The sequence below is a fragment of the Octopus bimaculoides genome, chromosome 1 (assembly GCF_046866305.1).
Source record: "Octopus bimaculoides isolate indiv1 chromosome 1, ASM4686630v1, whole genome shotgun sequence".
Taxonomy (NCBI): domain Eukaryota; kingdom Metazoa; phylum Mollusca; class Cephalopoda; order Octopoda; family Octopodidae; genus Octopus; species Octopus bimaculoides.
Window position 1 is genome coordinate 72,046,544 of NC_142928.1, and position 18,008 is coordinate 72,064,551.

Here is an 18,008-nt window from a genome sequence, read left to right on the forward strand (position 1 = left end):
TAACATCTTAATCTGAAAGTTTTTTTTTTATTTGGTTTCATATATTATTGCGATAGTTTAGTTATATCTTGGTTAAGGTTAGATACCTGAGATGAGAAAGTAACACCTGGTAATAAAGGTTAATTACGATTAGTTTAGTAATGTGATATTTAAACCATGTGTTCTTTTAGCTACCAAGTTAACTGGGCATTCTTATTGTTTTGGTTAACGCTTTCCTTGTTTAACGGATTTAGTTAAGGTTTAGCCTGATATATATATATATATATATATATATATATATATATATATATATATATATATATATATATATACCGGAGTAAGCACATGAAATGTGCAACAAGGTGGAAAAAAGAGTACTCAAATACCAGAGGTAGAGTAATATGCTTTATTTAAAAGCAGCAGAAAAATAACAAAAGACTGTTACTCTGAGTTTCACGTTCCCGTTCATCGGACAGTTTTGTTAGAAATCCTTTTCCATTTCTAACAAAACCATCCGATGAACGGGAACGTGAAACTCAGAGTAACAGTCTTTTGTTATTTTTCTGCTGCTTTTAAATAAAGTATATATATATATATATATTGTGGTTTGCATTCGGTTATTGTGTAATTCGGGTAGGTAGTGTATTTGATATCGCTAAGCTCACCGTTTGAAATTACGTTTTTGTGGTTGTAAATGATACTCTTCTGATTATATTCAAAGATTACCGAATATTTCTAATGAAAATTGTTTTGTTTATTTGTTATAAATTTATCTTTTGTCAATTTCGGGTACGTTTATTAGATGTCATATAAAGTATTAAAAAAATACGTTTATGAATTCGTTTTGCAAGTTTCCTGGTGTGAAATCGAGTGTTGAAACAGATATTGTTATATTTCGGCATTTGGCAAGAAAAAAAAATTACCATTCCGAAATATAACGACAAGGTATAAAAAAAAATTATTTAAACAAAAAACGCAAGGGATAAAAAAATATACAAAGAAACCAAACAGTCGACACCCGTATTGTAAATTAATAATTTGTAGTATGAGATTTTGTTTTAACTGCAGGATCAAGCTTTGTGTTTTGTTGTTTATATCTTTAAAATAATAATAATAATAGTAGTTTTCAGTCATTCAAGCCCCTTTCTTTCATAAACATCAATCTAATGTCTTCAAGCCTTCCCTTCTTAACCATTATGCATTCAACACTGATTGTATTTGTTTATTATTACCTACCAATTGGAATTGAAACTGTTTGTGGGGAGGGGGAATTGGACATATATAATATATATATGTATATATATATATATATATATATATATTCCTTGTGCCTAGGTGTAGTCATTTTGCCAATAAATTATATATATATGTATAATGAGTGTGTCAAGATGTTACGTTTCCTGTAACCGTCTTTTCACTTTCAAAAATCTTTTGATGTATTTAGAACTGTTTCTTATTTCATTACAACTTTTTCTTCGATGTCTTGTATTTCGAAGGAACAAAAGAAGTTATGTTAAATTCTTTTGGGTTATTTCTTTTTTTTTTTTTTCATTTGCTTTCCTGTTTTCTATTCTATCCTATGTTGTTTTTTGTTTTTGTTTTTTTGTACAGCTCTGAGTGAATCTATGATAAAAGGCGTTCCAGCCTTAGCAATCCCGTCTTATTTATTAGGCACAGTGTATCTAGGACTACATTATCCAATGTGTTTATTACTTTCAGATGATGTGTCATTTGAGGGAGACAACAGCCGCGTTGGCTCGTCTTATCCTTTCTTTGTGTGTGTTGTAGGATGAGTTTTAACAATGACCTACCATAATAATGTTTTCTCGTGTTTGCATTAGTTTACACATTTGCAAAAGTAGATATAAATCATCTTCGTTGCATGGTTGCCCCCTTATTTCATCAACCCCAGAAATTTGACAGACAAAAGTCGGTTCCTGTCCTTGTAGGATTTGAACCTAAAATGTAGCAGGACGGAACAAGTTGCTGTAAAATTTCTGGGCATTGTACATATCGAGTTTTTAGTGTCTAATATTTGCTTTAGGCCCCTATTCTATCTATATATATATATATATATATATATATATATATACTAACTGTGTAAATAGGCCTTGGTCTCAAAATGTCACTCTATCGTAATATTGCATCAAGTCGAATGCCTATTCATTATATAGCGGAGGTGTAACTAATTGAATTAGCCTAATATGTTACTGCTTTAAGAAGTAAGATTTACCCACAGCATTCTAATTCGATATTGTATTATGTACACAAAGCAGTATTTGTTCCAGTTCTTTGCATTCTGAGTTCAACTCATGCCGAGGTCAACTTAGCCTTTCATCCCTCTTGGGTCGATAAAGTACCAGTCACTTACTTAAGGATCGATAGTATCGACTAACCCCCTTCCCTTAAGCTTGCTGATCTTGTTGTGCCTAAATCAGAAGCCATTATTATGTATTCAGACTTTCACAAATTTCAAGACCTTCAAAATGCGTTATATTCAACAAAATATAGTGGGTTTCTTTTGGATCCTGCCGTATTTGAGAATCTTGAGATAGTTCAGGCACACCAATTATTTTTATTTCATTATTGAATTACCATTTTTAATGTCTGCATTCTGTTGGGTTGGCATTGACTATTCATGTTATTACGTAAACTATTTAAAGATTAAACTAGTTCATTCGTAACTTCAAAACAACTCGATGATATGGTAGTTTTTGATAATCTGCGAATGTGGGGATTATTTATAGTTTTACGTTTTACACACACGCGTGTGTATAATCAATTAAATAGCATGGAGTTGTGTTGAGAGAACATTTTAATATACATACATAGTGTGTTTGTGATGTTTCATATGCACCTCGCAAAGGTTAGGAAGTAATTAAGCTATGGGCTGACGTCAAACTCAATACCCGAAAGAATCAAACATTAGTTTTTCTTCTTACACAAGATAACATATCTTCGAATTAAAGGTTTTTGATTACACTTCGATATAAACATTCGTTTTTTTTTTTTGTTTTTATTTCTATTTTTTTAAACCATGTTCAAATTCATTTTAAAATTTTAACCCAGTTAGCTATTCTATTTACCACTGAATTTATGCATGTGTATGCTCTGCTGCAGCTCCCTTCTCTATCCCGCCTGATTTCCTCAAACTTGTTATACGAGCTTTTTCAATGTAAATAAAAACTTTTTTTTTTCTAGGAGAAAGGGGAAAAAAGTGTCAGAAATGATATATATATATATATGAATGGAAAAAAAATTGCAAAATCCTCAGATATATTATTTTGAAATTGAGGGTGTGTGGTGTTATTGTTAAGATATATTACGGTTATTTGTAATAAAAAGATCAGTCAATCGCCCAGCTGCACTATATATTTTGGTCGCTTGTAGGAGGAGGACGAGGAGAGGAAGAAAAACACATCCCCAGACATTGGAATGTCACAAAGCTAAGAATATCTGATGGCTTCCTTGTTTTGACTCCACTTTTCGTGTAACCAACTCTCAACATACTATTTCTGTTTCTTTTCATCTATCTTTAAAACACATACACACACACACAAGTGTGTGTGTGTGTATATACATGACTTTTATACATACACATGCATTTAGGATGCATTTATAAGAACTTCACTGGTACTTTAATTTATCGGCTTCCAGAAGGAAGCATGGCTAAGTTGGCTTTTGCAGTATTTGACCTTAAAATGCAAAGAGTTCAGGCATTTTCTCCGACGCTCTGATGATTCAACCAGTGCACTGCATTGTTTCCTGTATTGCTGGCTTCAACGTGACAAGAAGGAATCTTCAATGTGGAGAAGGTGTTTGCGTGCTTGAACTAGAAAACTATTACTCAACATCAGCATCTTGTGTAAATATTGGACTGCTAACACCTTTTAGTTCATGAGACGGTGCTGGTTTTTAATAATATTTACTATCCAAATCTATGGCTTATCCAGAATGAAATGTTAACTAAAATTGTTAGACAAATTTTATCACTTGATCCTTGTGCCATCAAACAGTTGATTCCTTTTATGTTCTCTGACGAAGAAGGTTTTTCTGTTTCTGCCATTCATTTTGGGAATATTGTTGAAAGTCAATATAATACAGAAAGGATTTAGCAACATTTTAAATTGTTCCCTTCTTTTTTTTTTTTTTTTTTTAACCCTCTAGAATTCCTCACATTCTTTTGATATTCTAAAGTACACTGACCTAAATATTTGCAAAATCAACATGAAAAATTAATCAATAAACATTCATTGTCTGCCTTTGATCTCTTAATTTTTCCATTACTCCAAGAGAAAATATGTTGAATTTAACGAATTCAAATATTGCAACTGTATTGAAAAATAATGACATTATGCAGATATTATTCACAAACTTTTGTCCTATGGCATAATTACTGCCTGAGTAGTTTTATAAATATGTGAGGTATTCTATAGGTTTAAAGTACAACTTCACTTGATTTCATACAGTGGAAATTTCAAAGATATAAATCAATTAAGCAGGTAGTTAATATCACAGACAGTTTAAAGACAAAACTGTTGCAGAAAAGTAATATTATTTCATCTTCTTTAATAGCACTTCATCTTAAGCACTGCTTATAAACTAGTTCAGAAAGCTGTTATCAGCCTGACCAAATGAAATGTCTGATACAGTTGCAAAGTCATTCATGATAAACCAACTTTTTCCATTTGTGAGATGCACAGTACTTAACCCACTTCTAAGTACCATGAATTGGATGGGTTGACCTGAAAGAGTAGGTGTACATTTTTTTTTTTATTTAAGTAGCCAAAACACCAGTTAATGCAAATGAACAGGCTGTATATTTTAAAAGTTTGAAAGTTTAAACGTGTAATAATTCATTCTATTTTCAGTAATATATGTATGTTAAAGAGAAGTGAAATAGCTCCTACAAAAAATAAAAACTGCATTCCAGAATCAGCTCACTGACAGCCAGCTGCTTGTTTCTTGTGCAATATAACTGACTGCAGAAGTTCAAGTTAGTGCTGGAAGAATGGCTGGTATTGCATAATTGCCAGATTTCACAGAACCTGGCCACGTTTTTGCTTCACCAAACTGGTAGGATTTTTAGCCATCATGTTTTGCTTGTGGATAAAAATGTTCTATTCACTTTAACAAAAACCCTGTCTTTCAGATGTAGAAAGATAAGTTTGAAAGAAAAACAACAAAAATCATTAAGTCTGATAGAATAGGACTGACTTAAGACTAAACAACAGCATCCATGGACTAACAGGATTGATTTGCTAGAAATAAGTCAAACTTTTGAAGCTGATTTTGAAATCTGCTGGAAAATATAAACTTAAAATTATTCAATCCTTCTGGAAGTCAAGCTGGCATCAGCTGTTTGTTAAATGTTTTGGTTAAGATGGAGGGGGGGAGTTTGTAGTAGAATTTCAAGCTTATAATTAATGGTACAGGAAACAAGTCATTTTATCAACCTTGCTTATACATTTGTGTGTGTGTGTAGCATATATGCATATATATATATATATATATATATATATATATATATATATATATTATTATTATTATAAATATGTTCAGACTAGTGTTTTCATTGTGGTTATATCCACTATGCTTCATTCATTGTGTCTTCTGGTGTCTTTCGGTAATATTCTCAGAATTTAGAACCAAACTCTAGTAAATTCATGTGGTAGATTGTTCTCATTCTGTTGTCCACACCAGAAGTATTCTTGATCCTTATTAGTTATTCTTCTACTTATGATACTGCAAAGCTACTAATTCATTACTCTTCAATTCTGGTATATATAGCTTGATTCACCCAGGGACGGAACACAGTTAACCAATGCTAATCTCATTGGAGAATTAGATTGTGGAAATGAAGACCTTTAAGCTGGACTTTCTTACAGTCATTGGGTTAATGTTTTTCTTTTTTTCAATTAAAGGCTCCCATGTGGTATTCATTTCTATGTTCATTCTAATGAGGAAGGAGGTTATCAAAGCCCAACAGGCATGCAGATTCATTCATCTTATCTTGTGTTGTTCTCTATTTCCTTGAGTTTGTTCCACAAAGCTTGGTGACTCTCCTTTTCTCTTTGCAAACATTCAATCATGCCTGATTGCTTTCTGTCTTAACAGTTTACAGTTCTCACTACCATGTAGCATTGCAATTCATACACAAGCATCATACAATCTACTTTTCACTCTGAGAGAGAGACACTTTTTGTTGCCAACACAGGTAATAGCTCTCTGAAGTTTTCCAGTCAGTTTTTACTCTAGCTGCTCCTCTACTGATAATTAATTAGGTAATTAGACCACCTAGATAACAGAAGTTATCTAGTACCTATAAGGATCCTCCTAGACATATGAGGAAATCTTGTGCAGTCTTAGTACTTATTGCTCCTGCGCATCTGCCACATACAAAGTCCATTTTCTATGTTGACCTACCTGCGATACTACTGCATCTCATGCTTCCATAGTTTCCATTGGGTATAATGTATGAAAATTCTACATACTCCTTTCCTACCTATCAAGCAAGGCCATTTCCCTGATGGAAGCAGATACTGTCTATTTTCCTACTTACTAAGACATTGGTCTTTGCTAAGTTGACTTTAAGGACATTGTAATTCCAAGTTTTATTGCCTCACTTGGAATGTCTTTTCTGATTCTACATGTTCGTGTTGTGTGTGTGTATGTATGTTTATCTTACCAAGACCAACTCTGTCATCCTTTTCAAATTTGATAGATAAAATACCATTCCACAACAGTAGATTGGTTGAATGTTAAAGCGTACCTAGTGACACTTTGTGGTATCTGTTTTGCTTGTGTATTCTGACTTCAAATCTCACCTGTAACCAGCTAAACTAGGCATAGGAGGTTTTTAAACAAGCACCCTATTATTTCAGCTGATCGCTTTCAATGCTAGCTCACTAGCTGGCAGAAAAGGGTGCATGATGATGTTTACATATCTTGTTCACTCAATAAATATGTGTATGTATATATATGTGAGTGGGTTTAGCAGTTGGAAGTTGAAGTCCATTGTGTGTGTGTGTGTGTGTGTGTGTTTGTATGAACCCTTGACATGATGTGATGGTTGTAAATGTGCATCATCATACAAGCAATGTTAATTTCCAGTCTTCTGTGAAAAACATGACTAGCCAAGTGAAGGTTGATGACAAGAAACGCATCTAGCCATAAAAATTCTGCCTCAGCAAATTTTGTTTAAGCTATGCAAGCATGGAAAAGTGAACATTAAATAATAATGATGATGCTGTGTGTGTGTGTGTGTGTGTTTTGTTTGGCTTTGTTCAGTTTATTCCTTGCATATAGATTTGCAACCATTATAATTGTGTAGATTTCTCTCTTACTGTTGTTGTGTACATGTATATTATAGTCTCATATAATTTTGTTTCCTGGTGTTTTGGGAACTTTTTTCTTCGTGTATCCTCATTGCCCAATGCATACATTAATTTCTGGAGCTATTCACTACTTTTGTAGAAGCTAAAGCAATGAAATCTTTCAAATTTCCTAGCCACTAGATTTTTCTGAAAATGTTTTTAGATATTTGGAGGCTTCTAAACTCTTTATTCAAAAATAAAGATGGATTGTAATTTTTATTGTTATTTCATAGCATTTGTGATTTCTGTGTCTGTCACTGTCTCGCTCTTGATTTTTTTTTTCTCTTTTAGTTTATTTTTTTTAATAGCTACAAACTTCCTTTGCTTTTTAAGAGCTCCTTTCCCTCAGCAGGAAATGACTGCTTCTAACAGCCACTATTATTGAAATAAGCCAACTGGCCTATATCGAACTTCAATTGTCGAGTTGTTTATATGGAAGAGTTATGCATAGCTGTATTTTAGACATATTTGTAGCACATTATCAGCTATACAAATAGTGGTTTTTGTTGTGTATGTTTATACAATTGTCTCTTCTTGGCTGTACCATTTTTTTTTTCTGTTAATAACTCATTTTACATGCACACATACACATGCATTCATAAATATGTAAACTTGATTTAAAGTGCTTGTCATGTTGTGCTAGTGCTTACTTCATTAAATGTGTATGTGTGTGAATTTTAATTTGTTTGCATTTTCTGAATCCATAATTAGTGAAATATATGTATGTAAGTGGTACCAGCAGAATCTTGATTATATCTTAGATACTTACCACTTAGGCTAAAATATCCTTATCTACTTCACCTGCCACTTTCTTTAAATTGCTGTAATAAATTATGCTTTTATATGTTTATTTATTTTACATAAATATATTTTTTCTCTTTTTAATACCAGCCTGTCATGAACTTTGCTGCTTGTTTGCCTGACATAAACTATTGAAGGACAATTGTTTGTTTCTTCTAGAAGCAATGAAATAGCTATGGATTGTAACTGCCAAATGTAGAGTAGGGAACTGAGTGTCTAAAACATATACTTCATTGAATAAGTTACAAAGATTCTAGGTACAAAATTTGAGATTAAGTATGCCTTGTGTTAAGGGTATTATATTTTTGAAAGAAATAGGATGGATCTATCATTAGTGGGATTTCATTGCTCAACTGTCATTTCATTCATGATCATCCCATCTTCAATAGAGTATTCAGGATTTTTTTTTCTGAAAACGTTAGCATCTTTTCATATATGATTTGATTACATTAGCTAGCCAATTGACTTACCATGACTGGAAAGTACTTCTGAAGTCAGAACTTACTCGGACTTCAAAAGCACTCTCCAGCTTTGACTTGAAAATTTTTGAAAACAATATGAACAAAGTCTTGCACTTCCACATCTTTTACAAGTTGTTTTCATAGTAGTTTAGCAGCATATGGATCTATTTGATCACTTAAAGTAGAATAAGTTTAGCATAGATAACATGCCTTTTGGATTAAAATTAGCCCACAAAAACATAACTGTTGTCCTCTAAGATTCAGGGTCAATTTTCAAGATTTATTTCAGTGAAAAAAATAGTCCTGAATGCTGGGAAATATGGTAAATGGAATAAGAAAGTTTGAAATGAAATAAACATATGGTGGGGAGATAGTAAACAGATACTGCTGGCTAATACTTGATTAATTAAGCACAAAATCACAAATATGTTGATAAAGTGGAAAAGCTGATTAAATGAATTGACTTCAGGACATAACCACTAATATCAATGAGGTGTAAGGCAAAGTTAACTGTAGCAGTATTGGTGGCTGGTAACAATCAAAGCAGCAACCAGCCATTGAAAATGCTGTTTGTAGATGAAAGAAAAACATTGTCAGCATTACAAAAACGTCTGTTGCAATGCAGATTGGGGTAAAATTAGTCTAAAGGACATGCTGTCTGCTCTGTTTTTTGCTTTCAACTATTAATGATAGCTTCAGATAGATTTCAAGCAGTAAGTCTTGAACCATCAGTAACCTAACCCTTTTATTACTATATTTCTGTTGGTAAAAATGAGTTGTTCCTGTATTTCAAAGGGCCCAGCTTTATCACAACTCTCTCTCTCATGCTGAATTTCCTTATGAACTATGTTATGGGTATGCATGTCTGTGGAGTGCTCAGCCACTTACACATTAATTTCACAAGTAGGCTGTTCCACTGATTCGATCAACTGGAACCTTCATTGTCATAACTGACGGAGTGCCAATTTCTGTTGAAATACACTGCCTTAATTCAATTAATTTTCAAAATACCAAAGAATTTAGTAAAATGCTCGTCATTATTAAACTTTGTTTCTTGAGCATAAATCAATATTACATTTTAATAGAAAGTTTTTAGACCACTTTAAAACAGGAAGTTTGTATCTTAGAAGTAGGGGCAGTTTTGGATGAGTTGGTATCAAAAGAGTTAACACTGTTTGGTAACTTCCTCATACTATACTTGGTGGAATATTCTATATTCTTGATGACCAGTGTTTTATATCTTTAAATGTTTTGATTAGAATCACTCATCTGTGCTCAATATAATATGTGGTGTGTCAAGCACTTGTGCAACGTCTGCAACTTGATAATCCATCATCATTTTACATCCAGTTTTCAGTACATAAATGCATCATCATCATCATCTGTTGTCCATACTGTAGTGAAATACATTCATGGAAGTAAACATCCATATATTTACTTTCTTAGAAAACAAAACCGGATTGTTGTAGTGTCTTCCCCTTCCCAGTTTAAGAAAATATTATCTAGAGGAAGCAACTGATTTTCTCAGCCATACTTCAGTTTCTGTTGTCAGAACTACTTGTAAATTTTGGTTTATTTATCAAAAACGGTCTTTTGTATCATGTCTACAATGGCTCATACACTGCTATCAGATTTTGCTTTGAATTGACTGTTGGTGGGAGTAAACATTGTAACCATATAAAATTTGATCAAAACTTAGTCAGTGGGGAAGCTTCTAAACAGCTGCTCAATTTGTGAGACCTCAACCCTTTAGCATTCAATTTATTCTGTCAAATGTAATGCTTATTTATTCACATTCTTTTGAATTAATCATCCATTATCTCATAGCTCTGATATTTCAAAGATGTGATTGTTTACTTTTAGTATGACATTGTAGGGTAGGTGTAAGAGACAGCATTTGGCCAGTTTGAGCATTAAGCCAGTAGAATATTTTGACCAGATTAAATGCAAAAGGGTTAAATCACTCCTAACATTTTAAATAAAGGATAGCTGCATGCATGTCTATGGTAAGCACTGACATGGTTGAGTGTTAAAGAAGCTTGCTTCCCAACCACATGGTTCCAGTTTCAGCCCCACTGTACAGCACCTTGGGAAAGTGGATTTGGTAGATGGAAATTGAAAAAAGCCTATCATGTGTATGTGTCCTTTGTCTTGACATTACACAATGATTGTAGCACCACCATCATACGAGTGCAAGCTCATGTCTATAATTTTGCATAATTGAGTTCATTCCCAACCAGTCAATTGTTTGTGTCCTGCTGTATCAACATGCATTTCTAATTATGAACAGTCAAGGAAGCCAACCAGCTCTGGTAGCAACATGACCTCCACAATCTAACTACCCAGCTACACACTTGATTGCATGCATTGTTGCATACTGAATGTGGTTCATTCTATACACAATGCTACTTGAACTATTCTATACACTCACTATCAACAGAACAATATGCATTCTATATGTGTGCTACCACTTGAAGCGCAGATCTTCTTGCACATGCTGCTGTCAACAGAACAGAACATTCTAAGTAGTAGTTGTAGTAATAGTAGTAGTATGGGGACGTGCTGTAACAGCACGTCGCTACTCTTAGCAGATAATATCTTTGCACTACTCAGACAACAACCCCACAACCCATGGGTCTGTATGGGTAGTTGTTGCTGGTGAGGGTTATACAAGGTTAGAGTGAAAATCCTACTTCAGCCTCTTTTAGTTGCTTTTTACAGCATGCAGAAGAAACATTGAATCTAGTCTTTGGCATGCTGGTCCTTTCACAATACATCATTAACATAAATTCCTCACCATTCAAGTGGAAACTCATTTATAGCTGAGTCACAACAGCACACTTCTATACTCCTGTGTTTCGTTCGTTCATTTATTTTACATGTTTTTCTATGCTGGCATTGGTTGGACAGGTACTTATTTGAGGTAGTATCTTGTGACCGGATACTCTTCTTACCAGCAACCCTTATCTGTTTTATAATTAAAGGGTTTATCCCGTTATTTCAAAAGCACAGAGGTACAGGATGTAGTTTTCACTGAGAATGTGAACACAATAACCACTGTTTTCTATTTTTATTTATTTTGCCTGAATTTTAATAACAATAAATAAAAGTTTCAAATTTTGACCAAAGGCGAGTAGTTTTAGAGGGAAGTGATTCATCGATTACATTAACCCCATTGCTCAAATGGTACTTATTTTATTGACCCCAAAAAGTATGATAGGCGAAGATGACCTCAGCAGAATTTGAACTTGAAACAAAGAGTTGAAAGAAATGCTTAAAACATTTTGCCCAATGTGCAAATGATTGTGCCACCTCACCACCTTAATAACAATGAATAATGAAGTATTAGAAGCAAGACAATTATTAGATTTGTCTATAGAAAAATTCTAAATGCTTTCTAAAGGTATAATTCATATTTTTGCTATTACTAAAAACTTTACGTTTGATCCTTCTTGTTTAATAAAGTACCAGTCATGTACTGGGTTGATGTAGTCAACAAGCCCTTTCACCATAGTTTCAGGCCATGTACTTGTGTGAGAAACAATTTTATACAATTTTTCCTTCAGTTTTGTAAAAATAATGTAATATGAAAGCAAAAATAGCTCAGTGTGTACTATTTGGTTTATAAACAGATTGGTTTGCTTTCAAAATAAGGCATGGCTATATATATATATATATATATATATATATATATATATATATATATATATATAGTCCAATGTTATGTATTAACTTGGACATTTAAAATGTGCAAGCTAATCAGGACTTAAAACTGGTATTGTTGTGGGTGCTTGGTTTTTTTTTCTTTTCTCCTTGTTTATTAGCTTATAAGTATCCGCAATGTAAATTAGGTAATTTGAGTCAACTGTAAATATCTTGGTTAATTTGATATGATCCTGTTGTTTTAACATTATTGCAATGATTCTCACTAATAAAAAAATAAATAAAACCATTAACTAGAAATATTTCAAAATACATGTATTACAATGAAATCCATAGACCAGTGCTGGAAAAGCTGACCTATTGATACTTGGGGTTTTTGGGGGGTGGTTTTATGCATGTTTTCTAATATTTGTTAAAAGTGAGAGAGAGAGAAAGTTCATTTTCTCTTTGTAGGTCAAACCTCAAGTTAATTGTTACACAATTCTATTACCCTAAGCACTTTTATATCATTTTATTATTCTTTGAAATGATAGCTGAATGATAACATTCTCCTTGACTGCTGTAGCAGCTCAGATATATTATGACGTATGGAGCAACTATAGATATAGTTGAGAGAGCAAAGTTTTCTGTCTTTTACTTCCCGCTTTATTCATGTCCACATCTATTCTAAAGAAATAATTATGAAAAAGTTATGTGTATTTTCCATGTTATTATTTGTAATAATAATTATTATTAATAATTTAGTTATTAGTTTCAAGATAAACTAATAAGTTGTTAGTTGACATTTTGATGTAATTGGTTTTTCTAATCAGTTTAGATACTATAGAATAGTCTCTATAATGGAATATTTTCTAGATTTTATAAGTGGTCCTAGTTAATGTTCATCATAAACAAATTGTTAGATTGCATTTTTGGTTTTTTGTTGTTGATTTTTTTTTTCTTTCTTTTTAACACCATTTGCTTTCTTTGTAGAATGATCGTTGCCAAAGTGTAAAACTTTGGGGAAAGGCTAACATTCATAAGCTGTTCACAGAGAACTTTGAAGCAGTAACAAACATTAAAACTAGGTTAAACTTTGTTTCAAACTGTGTGTGTTTAGATTTATTAACTTAGAATTTTATTTCAGCTAAATTAGGCTTGAGATCCTCTTGGTTTTTGGAACCAATTTTTTTTGTTTTAAAAGTTTGACTGATAATATTGTTGCTCATGATATTATGGTATAGTATGAATGAAAAGATGTACATATGTACAATGAATAATCTAGAAGCACTAAATCTCATCTGGATCAACCCTGCATTTTAGTTCCTTGTGTAAAATATTTTTTCCAGATTTCTTGAATCTTCAGGTTTGGTACTCTTAAACTCACACAACTAGGCATGGCTGTGTGGTAAGAAGATTGCTTGTCAACCACATGGTTCAAGGTTCAGTCCCACTGCATGGCATCTTGGGCTAGTGTCTTCTACTATAGCCAACCAAAGCTGTGTGAGTGAACTTGGTAGGTGGAAACTGAAAGGAACTTGTGTGTGTCTGTGTTTGTTCCCCACCACTGCTTGACAACTGGTTTTAGTGTTTTATGTCCCCACAACTTAGTGGTTCAGCAAAAAGAGACCAATAGAAAAAGTACCGGGCTTAAAATGAAAAAAAAAAATTATTAAGTACCAAGGTCAATTCATTCAACTAAAAGTTCTTCAAGGTGGTGCTTCAGTCTTGTTGGCACTCCGTCGCTTATGACGTCGAGGGTTCCAGTTGATCCGATCAACAGAACAGCCTGCTCGTGAAATTAACGTGCAAGTGGCTGAGCACTCCACAGACACGTGTACCCTTAACGTACTTCTCGGGGATATTCAGCGTGACAGTGTGACAAGGCTGACCCTTTGAATTACAGGCACAACAGAAACAGGAAGTAAGAATGAGAGAAAGTTGTGGTGAAAGAGTGCAGCAGGGTTCGCCACCATCCCCTGCCGGAGCCTCATGGAGCTTTAGGTGTTTTCACTCAATAAACACTCGCAACGTCCGGTCTGGGAATCAAAACCGCGATCCTATGACCGCAAGTCCGCTGCCCTAACCACTGGGCCATTCCGCCTCCACAGCCTCGGTCTAATGACAAACAAGTAAAGAATAAAAGATATATTGAACTGCTGCAGTTGTTTACTACATCAGCTTCCCCACATTTTCTCCAATCACTCTTGGTTTGCACACTTGGACCGAATCCAGTGAGTCACAGAGTCATGTCAAGCTCCAGCCACTAGTGCTGGTGGCACAAAAAAAGCACCCAGTACATTCTATTAAGTAGTACTTGACATGAGGAAGGGCATCCAGCCACATAAACTATACCAAAGTTTACATTGGAGCCCAAAATGACCATTTGTGGCTCACCAGATCCTGTCAAAGTCTCCAATCTATGCTGGCAAGGAAAATGGACATTGAAAGATGATAATGATACTCTCATTTTTTTTTTTTATATCTTTATATAAAATTTCTTCTGTTTTGTGTATGGAGAGATAAGTTTCATTTTATTCCTCTGTATTTACAAGGCTGCTACTGCCATTGTGAGTTTCCTCCACCTGCCACTTTTGAAGAAGCCATGTTCAGAAAGTTAAATAAGCAAGAGGAAAAGCTTTTTTCCATTCCAGGCAGGGCAGAAAATGCAAAATTTAATTCCTATCCAAACCAGTAAGCAAATAAATAAATAAAAACAAAACGTATAATAAATTGATGAGTTAAAATAGAAAAACAAAACATCCACTTGGATTACAAACATTAAATTGCAAGTTGTAAAAAGTACCCTTACCTTCTGTTGGTAATCCATATATTGATAATAATTTCTTACACTTGGTACAAGGCCAGAAGATTTGGGAAGGGGATCAGCCAATTAAAGCATCACTGATATTTGATTTATCAACTCCAGTTGATAAAAGTCTGTCAGCCTTGGTAGTATTTGAAATAGGATGTAAAAGAAACTCATAAAATACTGCAATGTATTATGCTTGGTGCCCTACCATTTCTGTTATCCACTACCCTAGTGACAATAATAGTAACAATAATACATTAGCACAAGGTCACAACTTTGTAGGGGAGATGTAAAATTAGTTGAACTGATCCCCATTATGTGCAAAAGCCAAGTTGACAATGGTAGCATTATGAAAGCAGCCTGTCAAGGAATGAAACTAAATACTTTAAGGTATTTAGTGTTACACTCAATAATAATAATGGTGATGACAATCTCTGGAAAAAAATCTTGTGTTAAAATAAATTTTAATTTGTTATTTAAGGTAGGAGAAAAATATTTACATAATTTGCTACTGTTGAATCGGTGATTTTGTTTTCTTTGGTTTTTTTTTTTTTTTTTTTTTAGATAATTTTCAGTAAAATGCGCTTTTTATGCTACTTATTCTTTATTTAGAACGCTTTCTAACAGTATCTGCCATTAGATGTAAATAAATTTCATACTGTTTTAATTTCTCTGTAATTTTATTTAAAAAGGACACAGTTTGTTGTCTATATATTATTGGCACACTGTAAATAGTTAACAGATGTTAGTTTTAAAAGAATGGCATACAACTTCCTCATTTTCTTTCTAAATCTGTGTCTTTTGTCAAACTGTAATGGCTTTTAGAGTGAAGTAAGCCTCTTAAAATTTAGTAATCCACCCAAAAAGCAATTACTAAAATAGTCATACTTTAAGTATTCATCTCGCACACACAACCTCATGGCAAAATATAATTAAAGCAATTTAGTTGGACACAGATGCTATACTAAATAATATTGTAGGTTACTCATTACAATTAAGCTAAGAATCTACCCACTAAAAGATTAGCATTCAAATATGTATAGATATAGGTGAATAGCTTAGTGTTTTTTTTTGTTTTTTTTTTGCAGGTCAGAAGGGCAGTCTAGTGATCATTGTTAATTTCTTTGCATTCTCTTTTCAAAACAGATCTACATCAGCCAGTTATTTAGTTGTTAGCCTTAGGGTGGTGGATTAACAGAATCATTAATGTCAGACACAGTGCCTTATGGTATTTAGTAATAGCCTTTTATATTCTGAGTTCAAATAATGCTGAGGTCAACTTCGTCTTTATCTTTCCAGGGTCAATAAAATAAAATACCAATCAAGAAGGACTGAGGTCAATATAATTAATTAAACCATCCCCAAAAGTCTGTTGCATTATGTCCTTTGGTAGAAATCAATATTATTGTTCACCTAGCTTTCTTTTTTAAGCTGTTTTTCATATGTCGTCCGTGCAATATCTTGTTTATTTCTTTATATTAGTCTACCCATCATAATTTAGCTCTGTCATTATTTTCAAAGGGATTTTATTAATAAACGTTTCTTTAGGCACAAGATCAGCAGTTTTGAGAGGAAGGGTTAGTTGATACCATTACCCCCCCCCCCCTTCATAATCAGTGCTGTATTTTATCCACCTGAGAGGAATGAAAGCAACACTGATGTCAATGAGATTTGAAATCAGAATATAGAGAGTTGGAAGAAATAAATAATACAAGGCATCTTATCTCATACTGTAGTGATTCTGCCCTTTTAATGAAACATGGACGCTAACAAAGAAATTATTAAATGGGCTAGATGGCTGCTACATAAGAATGCTACAAATGGCCTAAAATGTGAAATGGCAGCAACATATGATAAGTGAATGCTTTATGGGGAGACAGCATACTCATGCATTCCATTTTTGTCTTGATTGCTGTTAGACATTGTCTGAGACCCTTTGTTATCTCTGCTCATTCATTCACCAACACCAGAGAGGTTGTCTTGTCTCCAACAAGATTTAAGTAGAGAGAGGGGGCAGGCAGAAGAAGGCAAAGATGGTAATTGAAGAAAAAGAAGGAATCCTAAAAAAACACCAAGGTGAAAGGGACAGGAGGGGAGACAACAGAGGGGACTAAGAGTGCTGATATTATGTGTTAATCAGAAAAGAAAAAGAAAAAAGGAAAATCCCCTTATCTTGAAGCCTCTTAAACATGTTCATTGAGAAGCACCAATGAATCCTTTAAATAGAACAAAATATCAATAGTAAGTATGAACAAAAGTGAAATTCTGTTTACTGTCAATGCTGTAAACGTTTATTTTGTGCAGTAAGATACAAAGTTGAATATCAGTCTTAATAACATAGCTTACTTCACTCATTACTGGTCGTTCAGCTTTCAGTCATATATTTCCTAAGTCAACCAAATATATCCAAATCAATTTATGTAACCTGACTACATGAAACAACTTTGTTACACATATGTAATGGCCCTTCCCTATTTTCTAATCTTCTTTACTAATTAGTTGTAAGCTAATAGATAGAATTCCAGTGTAATTCTTCACTACATATTATACAAAGTATAGCCCCATGGATTCGTGATTATTCATGAATACACTCCTCCTTAACATTTTGATTTTGAGGAAAGCATTTTTGCTAGTAAATCTCCAATCTTCTAATAATTGCTGTTGTAGCTTTTAACATTTTGCATCACCCAACATCAACAATAATGATATTTAAAAAGCTAAACAAAATGTAGAGACTGAAATTGTTGCAAATAGAGTATCATTTTCAATAAATTTTATTGAATTGAATATCAAATAAATGATTGTATGTATTTATTATTATATAGTATATATATATTATATAGTATATAGTATATATAATTATATAGTGTGTATTATTGTATAGTATTATAAGGTGGTGAGCTGGCAGAATAATTAGCCAGCCAAGCAACATTCTCA

The 18,008-nt window shown here is 33.3% G+C and overlaps 1 protein-coding gene across 1 annotated transcript in view; it reads left to right on the top strand.

The window, feature by feature from the left end:
• Positions 1–18,008, top strand: part of LOC106870561 (serine/threonine-protein kinase 17B) — a 117,566-nt gene that overhangs the window by 8,907 nt on the left and 90,651 nt on the right. The gene's annotated exons all lie outside the window — the stretch shown is intronic.